The sequence below is a fragment of the Mercenaria mercenaria genome, chromosome 13 (genome assembly GCF_021730395.1).
Source record: "Mercenaria mercenaria strain notata chromosome 13, MADL_Memer_1, whole genome shotgun sequence".
Lineage (NCBI taxonomy): Eukaryota > Metazoa > Mollusca > Bivalvia > Venerida > Veneridae > Mercenaria > Mercenaria mercenaria.
The window spans coordinates 56,054,774-56,082,471 of record NC_069373.1 but is presented as its reverse complement, the minus strand read 5'-3'; the positions used below and the strand labels follow the sequence as shown (position 1 = coordinate 56,082,471).

The 27,698-nt window shown below is 36.1% G+C and overlaps 2 protein-coding genes across 3 annotated transcripts in view; both read left to right on the top strand.

Moving 5' to 3' along the window:
- The window catches only part of LOC128547945 (uncharacterized), a 322,495-nt gene that overhangs the window by 147,499 nt on the left and 147,298 nt on the right, over positions 1 to 27,698 (top strand). The window lies entirely within an intron of this gene.
- LOC128547946 (FMRFamide receptor-like) overlaps positions 1 to 27,698 on the top strand; it is a 174,287-nt gene that overhangs the window by 53,756 nt on the left and 92,833 nt on the right. Inside the window, exon 3 of one of the 2 annotated variants that reach the window (XM_053521896.1) lies at positions 16,895 to 16,990. The exons of the other annotated variant lie outside the window; for it this stretch is intronic. The gene's annotated coding sequence lies outside the window, so the exon portion shown is untranslated. The remainder of the gene's footprint in view (positions 1 to 16,894; positions 16,991 to 27,698) is intronic. 2 annotated transcript variants of the gene reach the window in all.

The following is a 27,698-nucleotide window of genomic DNA, read 5'->3' as shown; positions in this document are numbered from 1 at the left end:
TAGTTCTGATACCCACTCAGCAATACAGTCAAATTTCATTCCCTCAGACTCCGATAATTCAAACACCACCTTTTTTTAGCTCACCTGTCACATAGTGACAAGGTGAGCTTTTGTGATCACCCTTCGTCCATCGTCTGCGTCCCTCCATCTGTCTGTGCATCTGTCAACAATTTCTTGTCTGCACGATAGTGGATTCATTTATGATTTTATTTTAACCAAACTTGCACACAACTTGTATCACCATAAGATCTTGGTTCCTGTCTTGAACTGGCCGGATCCCGTTATGGGTTCCAGAGTTATGGCCCCTGAAAGGGCCAAAATTAGTTATTTTGACCTTGTCTGCACAATAGCAGCTTTATTTATGATTTGAATTTAGTCAAACTTGCACACAACTTGTATCACCATAAAATCTTGGTTCCTTTCTTGATCTGGCAAGATTCTATTATGGGTTCAAGAGTTATGGCCCCTGAAAGGGCCAGAATTAGCTATTTTACCCTTGTCTGCACAATAGCAGCTTCATTTATGATTTTATTTTAACCAAACTTGCACACAATTTGTATCACCATAAGATCTTGGTGCCTTTGTTGAACTGGCCAGATTCCATTATGGGTTCCAGAGTGATGGCCCTTGAAAGGGCCAGAATTAGCTATTTTGACCTTGTCTGCACAATAGCAGCTTCATTTATGATTTGAATTTAGTCAAACTTGCACAAAACATTTGTCACCATAAGATCTCGGTTCCTTTCTGGAACCAGCCAGATCCCATAATGGGTTCCAGAGTTATGCCCCTGAAAGGGCCAAAATTAGCTATTTTGACCTTGTCTGCACAATAGCAGCTTCATTTATGATTTGATTTTAACCAAACTTACACACAACTTGTATCACAACAAGATCTTGGTTCTTTTTTTTGAACTGGCTAGATTCCGTTATGGGTTCCAGAGTTATGGCCCCTTAAAGGTTCAAAGTTTGCTATTTTTTGCTTTTGCAGCCATATAGAGACTTCAATTATGGTTTGATTTGATACAAACTTCCAAAATATCTTCAACAACAATAAATCTTGGATTCCATGATGAATCTGTCAGATCCAATCGTAGGTTCCAGAGTTATTTTACATGTGAATACCTCCCCTGATTATAATCAAAATGGATTTATATCAGTAAGTACTTACAGGACTTATTTGAAATTTCATTAATGTCATTAGTTGGACTGAGACAATCAGGGTAGATAACTATGGACTGATTTTATTTCAAATTACCTCCCTTTTTTAGCTCACCTGTCACATAGTGACAAGGTGAGCTTTTGTGATCACCCTTCGTCTGTCGTCTGCCCGTGCGTGCGTCCGTCCGTCCGTCCGTGCGTCCGTCCGTCAACAATTTCATTTCTGCACGATAGTGGTTTCATTTATGATTTTATTTTAACCAAACTTGCACACAACTTGTATGACCATAAGATCACGGTTCCTTTCTTGAACTGGCCAGATCCATATATGGGTTCCAGAGTTATGGCCCCTGAAAGGGCCAAAATTAGCTATTTTGACCTTGTCTGCACAATAGCAGCTTTATTTATGCTTTGATTTTTACCAAACTGGCACACAACTTGTATCACGATAAGATCTTTGTTCCTTTCTTGAACTAGCCAGATTCCAGTATGGATTCCAGAGTTATGGCCCCTGAAAGGACCAGAATTAGTTATTTTGGCCTTGTATGCACAATAGCAGCTTCATTTATGATTTTATTTTAACCAAACTTGCACACAACTTGTATCACCATAAGATCTCAGTTCCTTTCTTGAACTGGCGAGATTCCATTATGGGTTCCAGAGTGATGGTCCCTGAAAGGGCCAGAATTAGCTATTTTGACCTTCTCTGCACAATAGCAGCTTCATTTATGATTTGAATTTAATCAAACTTGCACAAAACTTGTGTCACCATAAGATCTCGGTTCCTTTCTTGAACCTGCCAGATCCCATAATGGGTTTCAGAGTTATGCCCCTGAAAGAGCCAAAATCAGCTATTTTGACCTTGTCTGCACAATAGCAGCTTCATTTATGATTTGATTTTAATCAAACTTGCACACAACTTGTATCACCACAAGATCTTGGTTCCTTTCTCGAACTGGCCAGATTCCATCATGGGTTCCAGAGTTATGGCTCCTTAAAGGTCCAAAATTTGCTATTTTGGCTTTTGCAGCTATATAGAGACTTCATTTATGGTTTTATTTGATACAAACTTCCAAAATATCTTCAACAACAATAAATCTTGGATTCCATGACCAATCAGATCCAATCATAGGTTCCAGAGTTATTTTATATCTGATTACCTCCCCTGATTGTAATCAAAATGGATTTATATCAGTAAGTACTTATAGGACTGATCTGAAATTTCATTTATGTCAACAGATTTATTTGGCAGATCCTTCTTTTGTCCACTTACAATATTTTTTTTTTTTTTAATTACTTCCCTTTTACGTTAATATAAATAGATTATTTTTAGTAACTTTTTAATTATTGGCTGTAGGGAAAACACGAGACCACTTTTCTGTGGTACAACATGGACGGTACCTCCAATTTTTAGGTATATTTTAACATATCTATACCTTGTAATTTTTTTTTTCTTTTTGGTTAAATTTCTTCCCTTTGTTGTTCCTGTCCTTTGTTTTCTGAGGACCTTCTTGTCCTCAAGTGCAATGATAACAGGTGAGCGATATAGGGCCATCATGGCCCTCTTGTTCAAATTAAAATGGGTATATCTCCGTAACTAATGAAGATACTGATCTGAAATTTCATTTATGTCAGTAGATGGACTTGGACAATCAGTGAAGATACATATTGACTGAATTTACGACAAATTACCTCCATTTATTTTTTATCTAAATGAATACACCTTAGTCTAATGAGATGGTTTGAAACGTTATTTATGTCTTCCATGGTAAGAAATAGTCACATTAGATAACTCTTGATTGAACATTTATCAATATGAATACTTTACTAATATATTGTTGTATAGGCTTGTACTCTGTATCTTCTACATGCATATACCAATGCATGATTACCTCCCCTGATTTTAATAAAAATAGATTTATCTCGGTAAATATTTATAGAACTCGTTTGAAATTTCATTATTGTCTTTAGTTGGAATGAGGCAATCAGGGTAGATAGCTATGGACTGATTTTATGTCAAATTACCTCCCTTTGTTTCAAATTAAAATGGGTGTGTCTCAGTTACCAATGAAGATACTTATTTGAAATGTCATTTGTGCTATCAGAGGGACTCCAACAATCAGGGTAGATAACTTTTGACTGAATTTATGACTAATTAAATCCCTTTATTTTATGTAAATGAATATATCTCAGCAGCATCTAATGAAATTGGTTTTAAATGTTATTTAAGTCCTCCAGGGTAAGGAATAAGTCATGTTAGTACAAAAATGCAGCATTTAAGCCTAGAACCCTCAAACTTGGTATGGAATTTGGCCCTGAATAGGTCAAAGGGTCTGTTACAAGAAAATGTTTATCCTGGTAATATTTAATGTGTATGCTTATGTGCTCTATGTCAAAACTTGATCATATCATTTTGAGCAATGGTACTCAGGTGAGCGATACAGGGCCATCATGGCCCTCTTGTTTAGAAATCATAGTCTGGTCTCGGCAAATTCCTGTATAATATGTATTGTTGGATGGCTCAAACTATTGATAACTCAGAACTCGGACAAATTTTACCTGTTCAGTTGAGTTCAAGCAAACAAAGTTTAACTGTATCGTAATAGAAATAAACTGTATTCAGCTGATATGGCAACTAAAAAATATTGTTTATTGTAAAGAGATCCTTTCATTCAATTTACAACCTCTACCAATTTTTAAAATGTTGCAAAATTAAAGGAGAAAATATCATTTACATAAGGATACAAAGGTTTAATGAATGAATTTTCACCGATAATTAATATTAAATGGTCATAGATCAAACCAAATTTATATTTATGTCAAAGATATACGATATATAATTTTCTTACTTTTTATGCCCACCCCCCCCCACTCCAGTTTATGTTTGGGGCATATAGCATTGATGCTGTCAGTATGTCCGCCTGTCCATCTGTACACCCTGAAATCTTGTGTGTCCGACTTCTCCCACTTGCTTAAAGCGTTCACACATAATAAACAACGATCTGCAGATGACCATAAAGGAAGGAATTTTTTTAGACTATTTTTACCGCAGTTATTGCCCTTTGATAGTTTTGCTAAAAGAGTATAGAGAAAAACCTTCTGTCTTCAACTCCTCCCATGGTATGAGACTTTCACAGATGAACAAGCTTGATGTGCAGATGGCCATAAAGGAAGGAATTTGAAGTTATGGCCCTTGGATAATTTTACTGTAGAATATAGAGAAAAATCTTGTGTGTCCAGCTCCAAAAACACTATTGAAAGGATATTTTTGAAAGTTTCACAAATGATGGACCTTTCATGTGAAGATGACAATTAATAATGATTTTTTTTTCTGTGATTCTCTTCCAGAATTATGGCCCTTTCTTAACAACTTTGCTATTTAGTGGATGACGCAGGATGTGGGGGCATCCAAGTCCTATGGACACAATTCTAGTTAATGAAATTTGCTTGTTTGTAAATTCTAGACAATATTTATATTGTGCTCACCAGCTGTTCAAATGTGGCTTAGGGTGTTGCAAAATGTGTACTGTGCATGGGAATCTTTAGTTAATACTAAGCTCTTAAAGAACAAGTGGAAGTGTAACTATTACCTGCTAAATACTGAAATATTGGCATTAAGAGAAAATACATTACTTTTTACATGGTTCTAGACATCCTAAATTGATGTACGGACTGAATGGAATATTAAAGAGTTAATTCTCTCTAAGGTATTCCGAGTCATTTACCTTCAGCAACCTAAGCTTGAACTTTTAGAAAGCTTTTCCCTGTTAAATCTATGTACATTATGGAATCAGATTATCTAGTCAAAGCCATTAAGAAACCTTTTACTCCACATAAATCTGTGCCTTCTGAAAAGTTTAATCTTTGGGATTTTTCCAGATCATATTACTAAGCTTTCCTCTCACAAAAGTATATAGGTACAATAGTACTAAATAGGTAATCAAGCAGCACTTCAGATAATGGCGGAAATAAAGAATCCTCCATTTTCTCCCAGTTAAAAAGGCATTTTCATGTTTTATATCAGCCTGTAGCATTGTCTTATGGTCCTCTACCAAAATTGTTCAAATTGTACCCCTTGGGTGAAAAGAGGCCCTGCCCTAGTGGTCTCAAGTTTTATATAGACTTATATAGGAAAAAGCTTTAAAAATCTTCTTGTCAGAAACCATACGACCTAGGCTTTTGATATTTGGTATGATGCATTGTCTAGTATTCCTCTACCAAAATTGTTCAAATTATGCCCCTGGGGTTAAAAGAGGCCCCACCCTGGGGTCTTTTAGTTATATTGAGATATATTGGAGAAATACTTAAAAAATCATCTGATCCTATTTCCAAGACTATTTAATTATAATTACCTGATGACCCCAAGTAATATGATGTCACTTGACTGTGACCTTGACCTACTGACCTATTTTCTTGTTTTTAGCTCACCAGAGCCAAAGGCTCAGGGTGAGCTATTAGGATCACTCACCGTCCGTTGTCCGTCATCCGTTGTCCGTAAACTTTTACTTTAAACGACATCTCCTCATAAACTGCTAGGCAAATTTCATCCAAACTTCACAGGAATGTTCCTTGGGTGAAGATCTACAAAATTATTCAAAGAATTGAATTCCATGCAGAACTCTGGTTTCCATGGCAACCGAAAGGAAAAACTTTAAGAATCTTATTCTCAAAAACCAGAAGCCTTAGAGCTTAGATATTTGGTGTGAAGCATTGCCTAGTGGACCTCTACCAAGTTGGTTCAAATCATGACCCCGGGGTCAATATTGACCCCGCCCCAGGGGTCACTTGATTTTACATAGAAAAATCTTAAAAAATCTTCTTCTCAAAAACCAGAAGGCCTAGACCTTAGATATTTGACATGTAGCTTTGCCTAGTGGACCTCTACTAAATTTGTTCAAATCATGACCCCAGGGTCAAAATTGACCCCGCCCCAGGGGTCACTTGATTTTACATATGAAAATCTTCAAAAAATTTCTAAAAATAAACCAGAAGGCCTAGAGCTTAGATATTTCACACGTAGCATTGCCTAGTGGACCTCTACAAAATTTATTCAAATCATGACCCCCGGGGTCAAAATTGACCCTGCCCCAGGGGTCACTTGATTTTACATAGGAAAATCTTAAAAAATCTTCTTCTCAAAAAGCAGAAGCCCTAGAGCTTAGATATTTGACATGTAGCATTGCCTAGTGGACCTCTACTAAAGGTGTTCAAATCATGACCCCCGGGTTAAAATTGACCCCGCCCTAGGGGTCACTTGATTTTACATATGAAAATCTTCAAAAAATTTCTTAAAATAAACCAGAAGGCCTAGAGCTTAGATATTTAACCTGTAGCATTGCCTTGTGGACCTCTACAACATTTGTTCAAATCATGACCCCCTGGGTCAAAATTGACCCTGCCCCAGGGGTCACTTGATTTTACATATGAAAATCTTTAAAAAATTTCTAAAAATAAACCAGAAGGCCTAGATCTTAGATATTTGATATGTAGCATTGCCTAGTAGACTTCTACAAAAGTTCTTCAAATCATGACCCCCGGGGTCAAATTGGCCCCGCCCCATGGGGTTACTTGATTGTACATAGAAAAATCTTCAAAATTTTCTAAAAATAAACCAGAAGGCCTAGAGCTTAGATATTTGATATGTAGCATTGCCTAGTGGACCTCTACAAACTTTTTCAAATCTTGACCCCCCCAGGGTCAAATTGACCCAGCCCCTGGGGTTACTTGATTGTACATAGGGAAATCTTCATAAATTTGCTTAAAATAAACCAGAAGGCCTAGATCTTAGATATTCAATATGTAACATTGCCTAGTAGACTTCTACAAACTTTGTTCAAATCATGACCCCCGGGGTAAAATTGGCCCCACCCCAGGGGTTACTTCATTGTACATCGGAAAATTTTCCAAAAAATTTCTAAAAATCATCAGTTTGACATTTGAAACATGTAGCTCATATTACTCTGGTGAGCGATCCAGGGTCATGATGACCCTCTTGTTATTTCATTGTGGACCTATATCTGACATTTTGGTAGCATTTTCAAGATTTTTTGCTTTTAAAGAAATGTAAACAGACCTAATTACACGGTGTGTTCATATCCACATATTAATGAAGGTACTTCATGAAAACTTCAAGAGAAAAATGTGAACAGAAAATGAGACTTGGAACACTTCATGAAGTGGTATAGATCAACTTTATGCATCGAGGCGTGTCTGCACTTTTAGCTCATAACAATACTGCAGTAAATGCTGAGGTGGGGGATAATTCATGCCTCACTAATTGACGTTGAATTATATATGCATGAATTATTGATAATATCATACACAGCTCATGTTCATGAACAGTTCATAAAGTCTGAAACAGGCAACTTCATGGAAGTATTCAGAAATGGTAATATCAAGGATTTATTCATGAAATCGTTCACAGCCCCTGTTCATGAAGAGATCATGAACATTCATGACCAAAATTCTTGACAGACTATAAATCCAGCAGTATTAATGCTGATAGGGAAACAACAAATGTGCTTAAAAGACAATATAAAGGAGAAATTACAACACTACACAAGAGTTACCAAAAAAAAAAAAAAAAAAAATGCATTTGCTAACACACTACACAAGTGCTAGCAAACAACACAAGTGACAACAGTAAAAACACAGTAATGCTTACAGGCTACGAAACTGCTAAAAGTCTAGTAACGCAAGTGCTTGTGATTACAGATAATACAAACAGAACAAGTGCTTTCGGGCAACCATTTGTAAAAATGATGCAGCAAATAAATCCACAATGCATTTTCATAGTGTCATGCAACATTAGATTTGGTTACAGGAAGTAATATAAAACAGATACCATGGGTTGTTTTTAGTGTCTGTTGACATCTAATTTCAATATTACATCTCAAAATCGATGATAAAAATGCACAAAACTGCTTACTGACTTCCTTGACATGGAGCAGAAAACCTATAAATATTTATGTTTTTAGCAAAATCTTGTATTACGACTTTATCCTGACTTTATCATGTTTCACTCACATATTGCCCAACATTATGATGGTGAGAAATATTTGATTTTCTTTGCTTCAGAGGTTGTCAGTTAATTCTTTTTTCAGCCTCTTTTGTCTGGAGAACTGTGGTTGAGTGGTTAAGAAAAATGACTTCAGATCACTTGCCCTTCAAAGTTGTGGGTTTGAAATAACTTGCTTGAGGGTTAAGAATTTGTTGATGTGAGGGAACCACCCAGCAGGCTAGCGGATGGTTGGTGGTTATACCCAGGTGCCAGTCTGTACCTTAAATAATGCTGCGAGGGGAACCTCGGGTCTTCCTCCACCATGAAAACTAGGAAAGTCAGCATATGACCTGTAGTTGTGGTTGTGTGTGTCTAAATCTTACAAAGCAAAATGAGGAGAGAATCGGAATTTGAACACAGTGCAGATTACCTTATTTTATGTAGATGCCAAGTCCTTTAGTTTTAAGGATCAGGCCTGGTTTGTCCAGATTTATAGGTCATATACCTTGTATTTTGAAATTTTGAAATCATTATTTATTCATTGTATAAAAACATGAATCTGTAGATTTGAAACTTTAAAAAGAAAACAGATGGTATTATCATTTGTGGTAGATGTCAGGACTTAATTTTTTGGATAGGTGCTATATTGAAATTAATAGAAAGTCTGGCAGTATTGGAAAACAATAGAAGCAGTTTTTAGTGTGTGGTTTTAACTGAATTTCAGACCTGAATGATATTGCTGCCTCTCATTGAAGTTGATGTTGTATTCGCCATGGAAACATTTGTTTGTGTACTCTGTGTTTTGTAGAGGTTCGGTGCAGGTCTGCTGAGGTGCTCCTTTGCCCCCATTATACACGGGCGAGAGCCTACTTACCAAGAATGAAAACAGACAGTGCAGAAAGAGCCAAAACATGCTACAGTATTTAATACATAATCTTGGTGAAAAAAAAATAGTTCCGGAATTACCGTTATCAACTATGAAATGACTTTGTTTCTTCGGAGAAAGAGCATTATAAACTGTTTTGCTGGTAATGAGCAATATTTCATCCAGACTGATCATTAGTTTCTTTGTAATGACGCAAACATAGCTAAGCTATATTGACACAATATCAAAGATCTTATTAAGGTGTACTTCATCTCCCTGTATTTCCTAATAAAGAGCAGTTTATAGGCTGAAAATAAGAGCTTATTGTCCGATAGAAAATAGCTAATATTAAATGGACAGCAAAATAGTAGATAAATGGTGTGAAACCAGGACAAAAGGGAGATGATTTAAGACATTGTTTTCATTCAGTCTGCAATCTGATAAATTATAAAATGGAAATTACTGATTTTTGGTCAGGGATAGCAGATGACAGTATTACCTCTTGGCTCTGGGCTCAAACTTTGAAGTCTGATTAGTTAGAAGTAGCGTTTGTTTGTGTGTTTTTCAACAGTATTTCAGTTATGTAAAGGCGGGCAGTTAATCTAACCAGTGTCCCTGGATTGTAAACCAGTACAAGTCTGTCTTCCGCAAGTAACTGCCAACTTCCCACATGAATCAACCGTGGAGGACAAATGATTTCAGACACATTGTCTTCTATCAAATCGCCACAGAGAACATATGCCTCGCTCGGGGATCAAATTCACAACCCATTGGTCCATAGATCTGCGCTCTCCATATTGAGCTAAGCATGCAGGTTTGAAGTAATGTACTGTACTAACCAAGCTAAATTAATTGACTTGATGCAAACATTTAATAGATATAAAATAATGAGATAAGTATATAATTAAAACTGTGATTCAACAATGTTGTAATCAGTTGCAGTAGTTGAATAACCTTTTACTGTTTCGTGTTAAACGTGTTCAAGTTGATTGAATGTCTCTCAAACTTTTTTTTCTTTGGAAACCTGAACTTTGGCAAATAAAGAAAATATAAAGCTTGTATAAGATGATTATGCTTTATGTAGTTACCAACAATTGAAAGGGGTAATTAAAAAATTCTCATTAAAACCCAAGTTTTAATTGAATATATTACATTATAAAATATTAATTGCATTTAAGATCATTATTTTTTCACATTATTGACTTATTTTTAGAAGACTGGGTAATTGATTTTGTTTTAATGGTTTGGGAAGGGTAATATAAATGCATAAAACAGTATAAATATGGTTTGGTTATCAGGTTAACAATAACAACTTGATACTTTTCCTTTAAATATCAAATTTTAGGGCATCCTCCATCTGCCTAATTGGCTGTGACCAGACATCTTGTCTGCGTCAAAAGCTTAAATTTCCTTAAATTTTTAATCAGTGACAGAGGGCATTGTAAGGAAGTGCATTGTACAAGAAACATAATTCTACCATGCTTAATTTTTAAATTATCTTCCTTTATTTGGACAATAACATATGAAAGTACTAATCAGAATTTATTGAAACAGCAACTGAAGAAAGGTGGAAAATAATGGAAAGTTAATTATTCAAGAACCTTTATACCAAATACCATGCTTACTTTTTAGCTCGACTATACAAAGTAAGGAGAGCTATCCTACTCGCCCCGGCGTCGGCGTCTTTCCGCGTCCCCACCTTGGTTAAAGTTTTGGTGCACTTTCTCTTTTTTCAACTTACCTCTTACTTGATGGATTTGATTCAAACTTGAAATACTTATTCCTCATCATCATCTACATCATCTGACATAAGGGCCATAACTCTGGCACCAATATTTCATGAATTATCCCCCCTTTTCACTTAGAATTTCAGGTTAAAGTTTTGATGCACTTTCATTCTATCTCTTTTATTACTGAATGGATTTGATTCAAACTTAAAATAGTTGTTCAACATCATCACCCACATCATATGACACAAGGTGCATAACTCTGGCACCATTTTTTCATGAATTATTTCCCCTTTTTACTTAGAATTTCAGGTTAAAGTTTTGGTGCACTTTCACTCTACCTCTGTTATTACTGAATGGATTTGATTCAAACTTGAAATAGTTGTTCAACATCATCACCCACATCAAATGACACAAGATGCATTAACTCTGGCACAATTTTTCTTGAATTATTCCCCTTTTTACTTAGAATTTCAGGTTAAAGTTTTATGCACTTTCTCTCTATCTCTGTTATTACTGTATGGATCTGATTTAAACTTAAACAATTGTTCAGCATCATTACCTTTATCATATGACACAAGGTGCATAACTCTGGGACCAATTTTTCATGAGTTATTTCCCCTTTTTACTTAGAATTTTAGGTTAAAGTTTTGATGCACTTTCACTCTGTCTGTTATTACTGAATGGATTTGATTCAAACTTAAAATAGTTGTTCAACATCATCACCCACACCATATGACGCAAGGTGCATAACTCTGGCACCAATTTTTCATTAATTATTCCCCCTTTTTACTTAGAATTTTAGGTTAAAGTTTTGATGCACTTCCACTCTGTCTCTGTTATTACTGAATGGATTTGATTCAAACCTAAAATAGTTGTTCATCATCATCACCCACACTATATGACACAAGCTGCATAACTCTGGCACCAATATTTAATGAATTGTGCCCCTTTTTGCTTAGGATATACTTATATAGTGTTTTGATACATTTTATCTTTACCTCTCTTATTACTTTAAGTTGATATTTTTGACATAGACTCAGGCTATTGTGCAATATCTTCATCCACAATCGGAGTCATTAAACACTCCAGTGACAGCTCTAGTTTCCTCAGATGTGCCTAGTTTCACTATCCAGCATCGAAATAGTCGAGCGCGCTGTCTCCTGTGACAGCTCTTGTTGATTATCTCTCTCTCTATCAACTTTCTATGTTTGATATAATGAATTAAAAGCATGTTTATTTTATAGATTTAATAGTTGAAATAGCAGATACTATATCTTTTAATTCCTTAAATAGAGCTATCACACTTGTTTAGGTTACATTAAATTTTTTCTTTGGTCAAGATGACACTAATACCACATATCCGATTATATCCATGCAATATATACTAAGATTGTATAAAGAATTTTGTACTATAAGTTGACACAAATACTATAAGCTGATATAATAATGTGTGAAGAGCCACTGCAAAGCACTTAAAATATCTTTTTAAAATGTCTGTTTAAAAAGCTTTAAAATGGACACCTAGGGTGTTACTTACTACTTAAGTAAATATTTACAACTGTTAATATTGCACTCTTAATTGGAATTAAGGAGAGAAACACTTTTATGACCTGCTAGTATCGGATCATCATGCTTGGTCTTTTCTTTTATATTAAAAGTGTTAGCTAATATTTTGTTTTGTATATTCAAAGATTTATTCTTTTCAGCTTGACTATTCAAAGAATAGGTAGAGCTATTGGACTCGCCAGTGCGTCAGCGTCCGCGTCCCAATTTGGTTAAGTTTTTGTATGTAAACTGGTGTCTCAGTAACCACTTGTGGGAATGGATTGAAACTTCACACACTTATTTACTGTGATAAACTGACTTACATTGCACAGGTTCCATAACTCTGTTTTCCTTTTTACCTTTTTCGACTTCAAATTCAACCAGAAATTTTTGGTTAAGGTTTTGTATGTTAGCTGGTATCTCAAAACCCACTAATGGAAATGGATTGAAACTTCACACACTTGTTCACTGTCATGGTCTGACATGCACTGTGCAGGTCTCATAACTCTACTTTGCATTTTTGCAAAATTATGCCCCTTTTTCAACTTAGCAGTTTTTGGTTAAGTTTTTGTATGTAAGCTGGTATCTCAGTATCCAATAATAGGAAAGGATTCAAACTTGAAACTTCACACACCTGTTCACTGTCATGATATGACATGCAATGCATAGGTTCAGTAACTCTACTTTGTCCACTGTCATGAGCTGATAAGCACTGTGCAGGTTCCATAACTTTGGGAATTGTCCAATTTGGTTAAATTTAGCAGGAAGATTTTGTTTAGATGCCAAGTGGATGGGGTTCTCAAGGACGTTGTCCTTTATTAGTCTATGAACATCTTCACTACTACACATTACGCTTTGACAATTTCTGCATGCATTTAACTGGACTTGATGTAAAACATTATGTATAAACAACTTGCTTGATCATAATTACTTCTATATTATTCTGCACTTACATAACAGAAGTATATGTGCTTAAGCAATACACAATCGAGTGGAATCTTTCATATTGCTTCATCATGCTAGGTCACTGTCAGAACTCTCTCACTCTGTTATGGGGGCTTTCTCTCTCTCTATCCCTCTGGTCAAATTGCTCTGCGTCTGTACTGGTAGAGGATATATTGGCACCCAGAGTGACTACCTTTCTATATAAAACACCTTTGAACATGTTTGTCATGGAAAGGGCGCTAAAATATAAATTTGGTATAATATGTAATATGTACATTGCACTTAAAAAGCCTTTGAACAACTATGGAATGTTTTTCATCCACTCCAATGGAAACTCACTTCTTTAAACTTAAGGTGAACCCAAGCCCCAGCAGATTTGGTTTAATTTTTCTGTCACATCTACTTTATTCAGACGTGCATAAATTTTCACCATTTTAATTTGATCATTGCAGAAAAGAAAGTTCATGGTTGTAGCCCTGCTGTTTTTAGGACATTGCCCAACTTGCCTTGAAAATTTAATTACTTAACCATGCTAGTAGGGTATAGGTTTTTTTAAAAATGTAGAACAATTTATGGGATTCTATATGGGAACATGATATGAGTCGCGCCATGAGAAAACCAGCATAGTGGTTTTGCGACCAGCATGGATCCAGACCAGCCTGTGCATCCACCCAGTCTGGTCAGGATCCATGCTGTTCACTTTCAAAGCCAGTTGGAATTAGAGAAACCGTTAGCGAACAGCATGGATCCTGACCAGACTGCGCGGATGGTCTGGATCCATTCTGGTCGCAAAGCCACTATGTTGGTTTTCTCATGGCGTGGCTCATATGTAAATAATGTCGAAATAAGAACTTTAAATTGAATATGTTTTCTTACAGGAATAACTGTATTTAAGATGATTTATTGGCTGCATTAGATTTTGGTTCTGCATGTCTGGCATATTATATCTTGCTTATCTTAAACAATGCATTTTGTGCAAAATACTTAATATTTACATTTGTGTTGTTATGGTTATTTTCAAGGTCCATAAGTAATAGTTGAAGGAAATTAGAAATGGCATTTTTGTTGTTAAATTTTCCCAGTTGGTTTATTACACTGGCACCAGATCAGAAGGAAAATGTTATTGTGCGTGTTATACCATACTCCAGTGTATACTGTGATAAGCATGGTCATGAACATGAATGCATGCACACCTCATGTGTCTCCCCTTGGACCTGCTTTTGACCTTTGACGCATTCAAAAGTGCTATATATGCAGCAAGCTTGCCAAAAAATACAGTTGAGCCGTGCCATGAGAAAACCAACATAGTGGGTTTGCGACCAGCATGGATCCAGACCAGCCTGCACATCCGCGCAGTCTGGTCAGGCTCCATGCTGTTCGCTAACTGTTTCTCCAATTCCAATAGGCTTTAAAAGCGAACAGCATGGAGCCTAACCAGACTGCGCGGATGCGCAGGCTGGTCTGGATCCATGCTGGTCCCAAACCCACTATGTTGGTTTTCTCATGGCACGGCTCAGTTATAAATACAGAAAAAAAAACAACAGTGCTATCTAGATTAACTGAATATGAATATCCAGAATAAAGATATAAAACCAAACGAGAGAAATAGATAATTATAGGTATTAAACGTCAAAAACATTTTGTATAAAATCACAGTTTTACACCTGCAGCTGCATTTCATATTTATGAAGAGATAACTGCAATCGCCCGTTTGCAAGATGTAGTGTTGTATAAAGATACAGGTTTTTAATAGACTTTTAAAAAGTAGCCAATGACAATTGTCAAACCATATCTCGATGGGAAAAGAATTTCATAGTGCCCAAAGAAGCACAGATATGCAAAGCTCCGATTGCCATACATCAGCCTTTTAGTCTTTGGTACAGCTATTGAAACAGTATCTTGCAGTCTTACTTTATCTAGTGTCTTTAAATGAAGGATTTAGTAGTTTCATATGTCACATTATATGAGATTTTCTTGGCTTTTAAACAGAATTAATCTGTCATAGAATTTCACCCTGATCTTAATGATCTTTATAATAACAGAGAGCTATCTGTTCATATCTCCAGGAAAATTTTGGATTTTAATTAATTTCAATTTTGTAATCTTTTACAATGCAAAATTATAACTGAGAGCTTTAATTCATGAGAAAGTTTGATAGAAAGTTATGTTTTTGTGTTTCATTGATGAAAATGGACTAGTTTGCATTTTATTTTAGAAAATTGTGGTATATTCTGTGATAATAATTATCTCTCTGGCTTTTGAGTGATATCTTTTTGCTTAAATCAGGTGTGTCATCCTTTTCTGTTGACACTGTTGTGCGTGATAGGTCAGATTAAAGGCTTGCGGATATTCCCAGTAAACCCCAGGTTTCCTCTTAGAATTCTATAAGGCTTTTACTCTTCCCTTTACCAGCTGAGATTTCTTTTGTAAAATTGATATTTGTTTATTACCATAGAATGGCCTTTTAACTTGTTTATTGAACAAAGTTCCCTCTGTTTTTAATAAATATTTGATTTTGCAAAATGGAAGAAAATAACATTTTTGTATTTCTTTAATTTGCCAACTATTTGTACTTATTCCAAATTTCATACTTTATAGAGAGGAAGCTATATTGGAGTTTCTTGAGTGGTGTTCATGGTGATAAAATGTTTTATTTTACAATGTTCAACTGTCTTATACATGTATAACTGCTTAGTTTTGAAAATGACCAGAAGATCTAATAGTTTCTGGAAGGTGCAGTCTTGTGTAGATGCTTGGTAATCTATATGTGACTGAGTATCATGTCCTTAGCAACAAGGTTCTGCATTATCAAGGTAATTTAGTTCCAAGGTCATACATCTAGTTCAGCCTTTATATAAAGACCATGTTCGGGAAGCAAACAAGTGGTCCTTAAATGGTATTTATTTGGTAGTTGAAAGGAACTGAAAATGAATAGATATGGAAATGAAGCTGTTGGTCTATAAATCCAGGCTGTCCTTTTTTGTCAGGTGGTCATTAGAATAGGTTTGACTTTTGTTTAAACCTTTAGTCAGATAAATTTCTAAAATGGACTGGTCCATCATTCAACTTTGGAAGTAGCACTTATTATTCGAATTTACTGACTGAACAGCAAACAGTGCAGACCATGTTCAGCCTGCACAGATATGCTAGCTAATCTTGGCCTGTGCTGGTCGCAAAATCACTTGCCATCAGCAGGCTAAAGGTTAAATAGCAGAAAAATAGATTGTAAGATGTGATTGCAAAGCCATTTAAAACATTTAACAAGATTCCTGTACAGGACAAGAACATTAGTTTTTCATGGCTGAAAGTGCAGATTGACTATGTGTTGTACTGGTGTTGTGTTTGTAAGCTCGTTTGTCACTGATAAATATTGAATTGTCTAGAAACATATTAGTTTATGATATGAGCCACGCCATGAGAAAACCAACATAGTGGGTTTGCGACCAGCATGGATCCAGACCAGCCTGCGCATCCGCGCAGTCTGGTCAGGCTCCATGCTGTTCGCTTTTAAAGCCTATTGGAATTGGAGAAACTGTAAGCGAACAGCATGGAGCCTGACCAGACTGCGCAGATGCTCAGGCTGGTCTGGATCCATGCTGGTCGCAAACCCACTATGTTGGTTTTCTCATGGCGTGGCTCATATGTCTTGCAGTAATAAGATGGATGGAGTTGGAACATTTGAGTCCCATGGCAGACAGAAAGTGGAATAAATTGAATCAAGCAAGATGCTTAAATCAATGATGATAAGGTAAGGACATGATATGGAAAGCATTATTGTATATGTTGATACATACACAACAAATACAGTTGTTGATGACTGTAGGAGTTTCATATATCTCATTATATGAGATTTTCTTGGCTTTTAAACAGAATTTATCTATCATAGAATTTCATACTGATCTTAATGATTTTTATTATAACATAGAGCTATCTGTTCACATCTCCAGGAAATTTAATTTTACCGTCTTTTAAAATTACGACTGAGAGCTGTAATTTATGAGGAAGTTTGACAGGAAATTGCGTTTTCATGTTTCATTTATGGAAATGGACCAGCTTGCTTTTTAGCTCACCTAAACTGAAGGTTCAGGGTGAGCTATTAGTATAGGATGAATGGTCATCAAATTTGTTCAAATGGGGGCATTTTGGCCCCTTTAAGGGACTGCTAGAGCTTAAAATAGAAAAACCTTTAAACAACTTCTTCTCATGAATCCCTTGATGGATCTTCATCAAACTTGGTCTGTAGCGTCATTAAAGGGGCCTCTCCCAAATTTGTTCAAATGGGGGCACTTGGCCCCTTTTAGGCTCTGCTAGAGCTAAAAATAGAAATACATTGAAATGACTTCTTTACTTGAACTGCTGGATTGATCTTCATCAAACTCAGTCTTTAGCATCATTATATGGTCCTCTATCAAATTTATTCCAATGGGGGCACTTGGCCCCTTTTAGGGTCTGCTAGAGCTAAAAATAGAAATACGTTTAAACAGTTTCTTCTCATGAACCTACTGATGGGTCTTCATCAATCTTGGTCAGTAGTATTGTTATATGGTCCTCTTCCAATTTTGTTCAAATGGGGCACTTGGCCCTTTTTAGGGGCCTCTAGAGCTAAAAATAGAAAAAACTTTAAACAACTTCTTCTCATGAACCGCTTAATGGATCTTCATCAGGTCTGTAGCATCATTATAAGGTCCTCTGACAGATATGTTCAAATGAGGGCACTTGGCCCCTTTTAGGGGACCGCTAGAACTAAAAATAGAATTTTTTTTTTTTTTTTTTTTTTTTTTTTTTTGGATTTAATGTCGCACTGACACATGATGGGTCATATGGCGACTTTCCAGCTTTAATGGTGGAGGAAGACCCAAGGTGCCCCTCCGTGCATTATTTCATCACGAGCGGGCACCTGAGTAGAACCACCGACCTTCCGTAAGCCAGCTGGATGGCTTCCTCACATGAAGAATTCAACGCCCCGAGTGTGGCTCGAACCCACATCGATGAGGGGAAAAAATAGAAATACATTTAAACAACTTCTTCTCATGAATCGTTTGATGGCTTTTCATCAAACTTGGTCTGTAGCATCATTATAAGGTCCTTTCTCAATTTTGTTCAAATGGGGGTACTTGGCCCCTTCTAGGGGCTGTTAGAATCGTTTGATGGCTTTTCATCAAACTTGGTCTGTAGCATCATTATAAGGTCCTTTCTCAATTTTGTTCAAATGGGGTAGGCCCTCTAGGCGTTAGAATCGTTGATGCTTCACACTGGTCGAGCATCATAAGTCCTTTCATTTTGTTCAAATGGGGTACTGGCCCTTTAGGGCTGTAGCTAAAGATAGAAATACCTTGAAACGACTTCTTCTCATGAACCGCTTGATGGATCTTCATCAAACTTGGTCTGAAGCATCATTTACCATATAACAGGTATTTTTTACCTGCTGCTAATTTTTATGCCCCCAAAGGGAGGCATATAGTTTTTGAACTGTCTGTCGATCTGTCAGTCTGTCGGTCTGTCAGTCTGTCTGTCAGTCTGTCCGCAATTTTCGTGTCCGGTCTATATCTTTGTCATCGATGGATGGATTTTCAAATAACTTGGCATGAATGTGTACCACAGTAAGACGACGTGTCGCGCGCAAGACCCAGGTCCGTAGCTCAAAGGTCAAGGTCACACTTGGACATTAAAGGATAGTGCATTGATGGGCGTGTCCGGTCCATATCTTTGTCATCCATGGATGGATTTTCAAATAACTTGGCATGAATGTGTACCACAGTAAGACGACCTGTCGCGCGCAAGACCCAGGTCCATAGCTCAAAGGTCAAGGTCACACTTAGACATTAAAGGATAGTGCATTGATGGGCATGTCTGGTCCATATCTTTGTCATCCATGGATGGATTTTCAAATAACTTGGCATGAATGTGTACCACAGTAAGACGACGTGTCGCGTGCAAGACCCAGGTCCGTAGCTCAAAGGTCCTAAACTCTAACATCGGCCATAACTATTCATTCAAAGTGCCATCGGGGGCATGTGTCATACTATGGAGACAGCTCTTGTTACTATTTTTTTAGGACCAAATCAGATTCGTTTATATTGGCCTCATATAAATTCGCCACATAAAGTCAAATAAACTGGTAGACCTTTTGATTTCTTAAATTTTGAAATCGTGTAAAATAAAATCACGTGTTTTTACCCCGGATCTTCAAACAACAGCTCCTTCAAAACCGATGGTCTGCTTTGAAATAATATCACATGAATGGTCCTTATGTCACCCTCTACCAAGATTGTTCAAATTATACCGATAGTCAAAAAACATGGCTGCCAGAGGTTGTGGTCACTTTTCCCTATATGTATATAGTGGAAACTTTAAAAATCTTCTTGTGTGAAACTGCTGGCCCAATTTTAGAATAATTTTACACAAATGGTCCTTGTGTGACCTTTTACCAAGACTGTTCAAATTATTTTGATTCATCAAAAAACATGGTCGCCAGAGGGTGTGGTCACTTTTCCATATATGTGTGAAGTGGAAACTTTAAAAATCTTCTTGTTTGAACTGCTAGCCCAATTTTAAAATAATTTACACAAGTGGTTCTTGTGTGACCCTCTACCAAGATTGTTCAAATTATTCCGATTCATCAAAAAACATGGCTGCCAGGGGGCGTGGTCACTTTTCCCTTTATGTATACCATACTTGTCCAAATTATTTCCTTAAGGTAAAAAAATGGCCACGCCCCTGTGTCTGACATGTACTTACTATAGGCTTTTATATTAGAAACTTTGAAAATCTTCTTCTCTGAATCAATAATAGCTAGATATTTGGCGTGTGATATCAGATTTATAATGTCTACCGTAATTGTTCAAATTATTGCCCTAGATTCAAAAGTGTATGTGACATGTAATATAATATAGGCTAACATAGAAGAAACCTAACTCTGTACTTATACAAACACACTTGAAGCCTTGTACACAGGTGAGCGCTTTAGGGTCAACGACCCTCATGTTATGAAGTTTTGGTGTTTGACGTGTTGTTCTCCCCTGCCTTGTTTTTTCATTTGTTGTAAGTCTTGGACAAGTACAAATCTTGGTCATGTGGGTTTAAAAACTAGGTTACTTGGTCAAATCAAAGAAAATGGTTGTTTACACTCAAGAGGCCACATTTTTGGTCCAATCTTAATGAAAGTTGGTCAGAATATTTGTCTCTATGAAATCGCTAGGTCAAACATGTTTACACTGGTATGTTACTCAGATGAGCGACCTAGGGCCATCTTGGCCCTCTTGTTTACAAAATTGCGGATATTATTATTCTGTGATATACATACTGGCTTTTAAGTAATATATTTTTTGCTTAAAACGGATGTGTCATACCTTTCTGATCACACAGTTGTGCATGATAGGTAAGATTAAAGGTCCATTACTAAGGGAAAGTGAGTTGGCAATTTTTTTCATAGCCAGTGCATAGACGTCTGCAAGACACTAAATAATGAAGATTGGCAGGTCAAAATTTACAGAAGATCTTTGGAACTCAAAGAAATGTATGTGTATTGTGTTGAAATTTCAATGAATCGACAGAATGACCCCCCAGGTCTTTTTAACTTTCTTCATACTTCATAGAAAAATAATTGTACATATACTGCGATTTATTTCGAATTTCTACATACCAACTTTCATTTTCCAATAAAATGAAATAGTTTCTGTGCTTTTTAAAAGAAATTAAAATGTTCACTTTCCTTAGTACAGTTATAGGACAAGGGTAGAGAGGGAATTTCTCCTAGATTGCTAAGATGAGGCATGTAATTAATATTAACCCCCAAGTCAATAAAATGGACATTAAGACTCAGCAGTGGGGCTGTAAATTACAACAGTGGTCAATTCTGGACAATGTGTGAAATGATAAGAAGGAATGTGTAAAACAAAAAACTACACATGTATATGGCAACAGCACCGACTCTTTTTAAGTCCACAGTTTTGATGGCTTAGTTTTCTATTTCTAGTCTCAATGTTTCAATGTTGCATAATTTTATTAATGTATAAAATGCATTGAGATACATTTTTCTATCAAAAATGTGTGCTCATCTCAGCTATGTTCACAATGTGACTATATACAACAAAAGCATTGATTTATTTTTATTAATGAAAATCACACGGCTCTTTTTCAACAAGTTCAGTGTCTGGTTTCCTGAATTATTTCTTTGAATTTACATGTTTGTGGAGGTAAATATCATTTACTACACTTAGCTGAGAGTTATTCCTTGCACTGAAAGCAGTCTTCTCATCTTTAGATGGACAACTGCTACATACTTGGTCATTGTATGGTCAACAGACTTTTATTTACCAAACTTCACATAAGAGTTATTTTTTGCACTGAAAAGTAGTCTCATTTTTATCAGTCATCCATGAAAGTCATTGTGAGTTAAGGAATGTTTTTCTGCATTACTGCCATAGTCATTCTGGATTAATTCTGAATTAATGTCACTATCATTGTAGTTACTTGATTTAAAGTCATTCTGAATAAAGGTCACAGTTATTCTGACTTGTGATCGCAGTCATTTTGACCTAAGGGCATAGGCATTCTGAACTTAATTCAAAGTCATTCTGAATAAAGGTCACAGTTATTTTGACTTGTGATCGCAGTCATTTTGACCTAAGGGCATACCTGGCATTCTGAACTTGATTCAAAGTCATTCTGAATAAAGGTCACAGTTATTCTGACTTGTGATCGCAGTCATTTTGACTTAACGGCATAGGCATTCTGAACTTGATCCAAAGTCATTCTGAATAAAGGTCACAGTTATTCTGACTTGTGATCACAGTCATTTTGACTTAAGGGCGTAGGCATCCTGAACTTGATTCAAAGACATTCTGAATAAAGGTCACAGTTATTCTGACTTGTGATCGCAGTCATTTGACTTAAGTGCATAGGCATTCCGAACTTGATTCAAAGACATTCTGAATAAAGGTCACAGTTATTCTGACTTGCGATCGCAGTCATTTTGACCTAAGGGCATAGGCATTCTGAACTTGATTCAAAGTCATTCTGAATAAAGGTCACAGTTATTCTGACTTGTGATCACAGTCATTTTGATTTAAGGGCATAGACATTCTGAAATTTATTCAAAGACATTCTGAATAAAGGTCACAGTTATTCTGACTTGTGATCACAGTCATTTTGACTTAAGGGCGTAGGCATCCTGAACTTGATTCAAAGACATTCTGAATAAAGGTCACAGTTATTCTGACTTGTGATCGCAGTCATTTGACTTAAGTGCATAGGCATTCCGAACTTGATTCAAAGACATTCTGAATAAAGGTCACAGTTATTCTGACTTGCGATCGCAGTCATTTTGACCTAAGGGCATAGGCATTCTGAACTTGATTCAAAGTCATTCTGAATAAAGGTCACAGTTATTCTGACTTGTGATCGCAGTCATTTTGACTTAAGGGCATAGACATTCTGAAATTTATTCAAAGACATTCTGAATAAAGGTCACAGTTATTCTGAGTTGTGATCGCAGTCATTTTGACTTAAGGGCATAGGCATTCTGAACTTGATTCAAAGTCATTCTGAGTAAAGGTCACAGTTATTCTGACTTGTGATCGCAGTCATTTTGGCTTAAGGGCATAGGCATTCTGAACTTGATTCAAAGACATTCTGAATAAAGGTCACAGTTATTCTGAGTTGTGATCGCAGTCATTTTGACTTAAGGGCATAGGCATTCTGAACTTGATTCAAAGTCATTCTGAATAAAGGTCACAGTTATTCTGACTTGTGATCGCTGTCATTTTGACTTAAGGCGTAGGCATTCTGAACTTGATTCAAAGTCATTCTGAATAAAGGTCACAGTTATTCTGACTTGTGATCGCTAAAACGCATCATGTTTTATCTGGAATGCATTTTTTTCTGGGGAAACATCCCCCCTATCACCCTTAGAACAGTGACTTTTACTTCCATATCAGTCCAGCTACGCCTTTGACACTGGTGTACATTCTAAATTGTACAATAGCTATCCCGGGTCTACACTTCATTTTGAAAAATGAAAAACATAAAAGTCCAGATATAAACCAAAAAGCACCATTTTGCATCTATAATGTGAACATTTCTGTGGAAGCATGCCATACCCTCCTTTGGCAGTGGCCTACAATTCCATTTTAGCCGAACTACACCCCTGAATTATAAATTTCAAGCTTTAGGTCTTATAATTCAAAGTTGCATTCATATTATAGTATTATAAAACATTGCCATTTACAATGTAAATTATATTTTATCACACGCTACAATATAAAATGATTATATTGTTTATTCTTAATTTCGTTAAAACAGTTTCAATACAATTTTTAATAAAACACATCTCAAAATAAAACAACTATTGAGTTATCACATTCATTCTTGTTGTGAGACACAAAATTTAAAATTGGCTAAAGTTTTACAATCATTAAACATGTTCTAAAATTCTCAAACCACCATTAGAACAGATTTCAAGCTTATCAAATTGGTCAGTGCCATTAATTCACATTATCTGATTCTTAATGGGACATCATGCTGACAAGACAACAAGCCTGAAAGTTCCAAATCAAAATTGATTCTCCAGCTACCCCTTGTCCTATAACTGAGTATTGGACCTTTAAAAGCTTGAGAAAATTCCAGTAGAAACCCCAGGTTTCCTCTTAGAATTCCATAAAACTTTTATGCTATGTTTCACCAGCTGAGATTTCTTTTGTAAAATTCATGTTTGTTTAGTACTACAGAATAGTCCTTTTACTTGTTCATTCTGTTGCAAAAATTGAAGAAAATAACATTTTTATATTTTATAATTTGCCAGTGATTTCAATTATCTTGAAGTAAAATGTACGATGCCTTGGAATTTGAGATACCGAGTGTCAACTGTAGTTATGTAATTTATAAGACATAGTTAAATTTAGTAAATAAAGAAAAAAACTTGGTACATGTTATAACAAAAGAAAATGAATACTGTTATAGAAAATTTTCAACAAATGTAATCCCAATTGCCTTTTGTGGCTCTCAAGTGCTAATTTTCCCCCAGCATATTGCCTAATTTTCTCATGAAATTTTTGATTTTTCTCTGCAATGTTGCATGTTCTCATCAAAGAGCTGAATTTCGTTAGAAGGGGACTACTGAACTTCTTCATTTAGAGTGCTGAATTTTTTCAGCAATGATGGCTGAATTTCATCAGCCAAGGACACAAAGTTTCCTCCATTAAGAATGCTGAATTTCCTCAGCAGTCTCAAAGTGCTGAACTTTCTCAGCAAATAGTTGTGCTTCCTTAATTCGGAGTGCTGATTTTCCTAGACAGAGTGTGCTGAACTTCCTGAGCAAAGTTTTGAATTTTCTTATGAAAGAGTGCGGAATTTCCTCAGCAAAGAGTGCTTAATTTTCTCAGTAAAAGATAGCAAAGAGTGTTGAATTGCCTCAGCAATGAATGCTGAATTTTCTCAGAAAAGAGTGCTGAATATGCCACCTCTTTTCTGTGATTGTAGGATGAAGCTTAATCTCTCAAAAAATGAAAACATTTGCAGGATTATATTTACAATTACTTGGGTATGAAAACTGTTTATAAATTTAAAGAAAATATTATATACACAGAAGCATAGCAAATATTGGATTTTAAGTAATATGAAATTTTGATTTGCCTTTATAGTTTGGTTTTGAGGTCAGCAATATTTTTGTACTTAGGTAGTGTTATTCAATAAGATAGTAGTTCTTACCTAAATAAAAAAGGTACCTTATTTGAGCCGTGCCATGAGAAAACCAACATAGTGGGTTTGCGACCAGCATGGATCCAGACCAGCCTGCGCATCCGCGCAGTCTGGTCAGGCTCCATGCTGTTCGCTTTTAAAGCCTATTGGAATTGGAGAAACTGTTAGCGAACAGCATGGATCCTGACCAGACTGCGCGGATGCGCAGGCTGGTCTGGATCCATGCTGGTCGCATACCCACTATGTTGGTTTTCCCATGGCACGGCTCATTTACCTATTTACCTAACCATTCTGATTTCCCAAATCAGCAGACAAGTCTATAAAATCACCTCTCAAACCAGAAAATCAAACTATAAATAAAACTCTGCACATTATTGTTACCCAAAATACAGTTTTAGAAATACTTAAGTAACGGTTGGAGATAAATTATATTTTGAAATTGTTCACTATTATTTCAGCTGCATCAGAAGAAAACATTTCCTATTGTCTTTTTGATATTTTTTTTCCAAGAAGAATTCAGTGTCAATTTGCCATTGTATTTATGGAAACTTGAGGTTAATTAAAAAAAGAAAAAATAGAAAATAAAAAGCATTATCATTTCCCTTACTAATGAGACATAGCTTGACATTCTCTTTTGATAACTCTCTTTCAATGTGAAGTGATTTTTTTTCAATGAAAATGTATCACGTCATAGAGTGTAGTCATGCCAACTTGAAAAGAAAATTTAGCAAGGAAGTACCAATTTTTATACGCCCGAAGGGACATATTATGTTATGACGCTGGTGTCCGTCTGTCCATCCGTCTGTCCGTTAGCAATTTCGTGTCCGCTCTGTAACTCTTGAACCCCTTGAAGGATTTCAAGGAAACTTGACACAAATGTTCACCACACTGAGACGATATGCAGATTGCATGTTTTAGATGTCTCGCTTCAAGGTCAAGGTCACACTTAGGAGTCAAAGGTCATGTCAGTTTGTTTCGTGTCCGCTCTGTAACTCTTGAACCCCTTGAAGGATTTCAAAGAAACTTGACACAAATGTTCACCACACCAAGACGAAGTGCAGAGCGTATGTTCCGGACAACTGACTTCAAGGTCAAGGTCACACTTAGGGGTCAAAAGTCATATCAGTTTGTTTTGTGTCCGCTCTGTAACTCTTGAACCCCTTGAAGGATTTCAAAGAAACTTGGCAGAAATGTTCACCACACTGAGACGATGTGCAAAGTGCATGTTCTGGATGATTCACTTAAAGGTCAAGGTCACACTTAAGGGTCAAAGGTCATATATGACTTTGCTTTGTGTATATTGCTCTGCATTGCAGTGCTCTTGTTTTTACTTGGCCTATCTCTTTTTTGTACATATTTTTTTTTTTTAATTACTTCCCTTTTATGTTACTATAAATAGCTTATTTTGAACCTTTTTTATTATTGGCCGTAGGGAAAAACCGAGACCACTTTTCTGTTGTACAACATGGATGGTACTTCCAATTTTTAGGTCTATTTTTACATACCTGTACCTGATAAGGATTTTTTGTAGACTTTGAATTTTTTTTTTTATGGACTTGGATTTGTTTTTTGAAGTTTTCCTTTTGTTGTTCCAGTCCTTTGGGCTACAACAGTCAAGTTCTTAAAATTTTGCTCCAATCCTATGATGTAAGCCTTCGGGCGTATGTTGCCCTGCTTGGTGGCGCTCTTGTTTTGTCTTACCATAATTGGTAATCAGCCAGGCCCCCTGCTTAGCTCAGTACGGAGAGCACAGATCTACGGATTGCAAAGTAGTTTGATTCTCTGAAAGAGCATACTGGTAAATTATGTTCTCCTTGAAGATTTGATATAAAAGACATTGTGTCTGAAGTCATTCGTTGTCCACCTTTGATTCATATGGGGAAGTTGGCAGTTACTTGAACAGAACAGGTTTGTACTGGGGCAGAATCCTGGAACACTGGTTAGGTTAACTGCCTGCTTTTATATAACTGAAATACTGTTGAAAAATGGTGTTAAACCAGAAACAAAAAAACAAAACAAACAAACAACAACAGTAATAAGCAAGAATCTGAGTATAACCTAACATGCAAACAGTGAAATCAGCACCAATGAATTTCTAATGGCTTTAAGGCCTATCCAAGTTTTCTAAATACTTGTATTTACTCTCTAATGCCAAGCGTCCTGTACTTAAGACTTACAAAATGGCAGCATATGTTAATTATTTGTTCTATACATAGAACATGGCGCTTTATCGCCTCATTGCACTTTATGTTGTTTTCCATGCATACATTACATTAATTTCATGGTGACATTCAGATTTTCTCTCTGGAGGCATAAAAGACATGTCATATATCACTAAATTTGCAAAACTAAGCTTACCATGTAGGGAAATGATTTTGCATGTGTTATTCTGAGCAGAATGCATTGGTATATTTTGTTGTCTGTCTGTTAAACTAATGTAAAACTTATTGTATACCAGTTGTATACTTATACTGGTTGGAAAGAAAACATGCCACATGGATAACCTCGCCATTTCGTAATAAAATTTTTTTAATACCTTATCCCTTAAAATTCCATTCCTCATGTTTGTATTTCGATGTAAATGTGATGTGGAACCAAAATTTGTAGTCCTGTTTGGCACCATATAACCTATACTGTGTTGGTGTGCCATAAAACCCAAATAAATAAATAAATTATCCCTTAAAGTCAAACTTTCAAATTCTACAACTACTTATAATCTTGTTAAAATTGGCTAGTACTAATCGCGCACGGTATTTGTA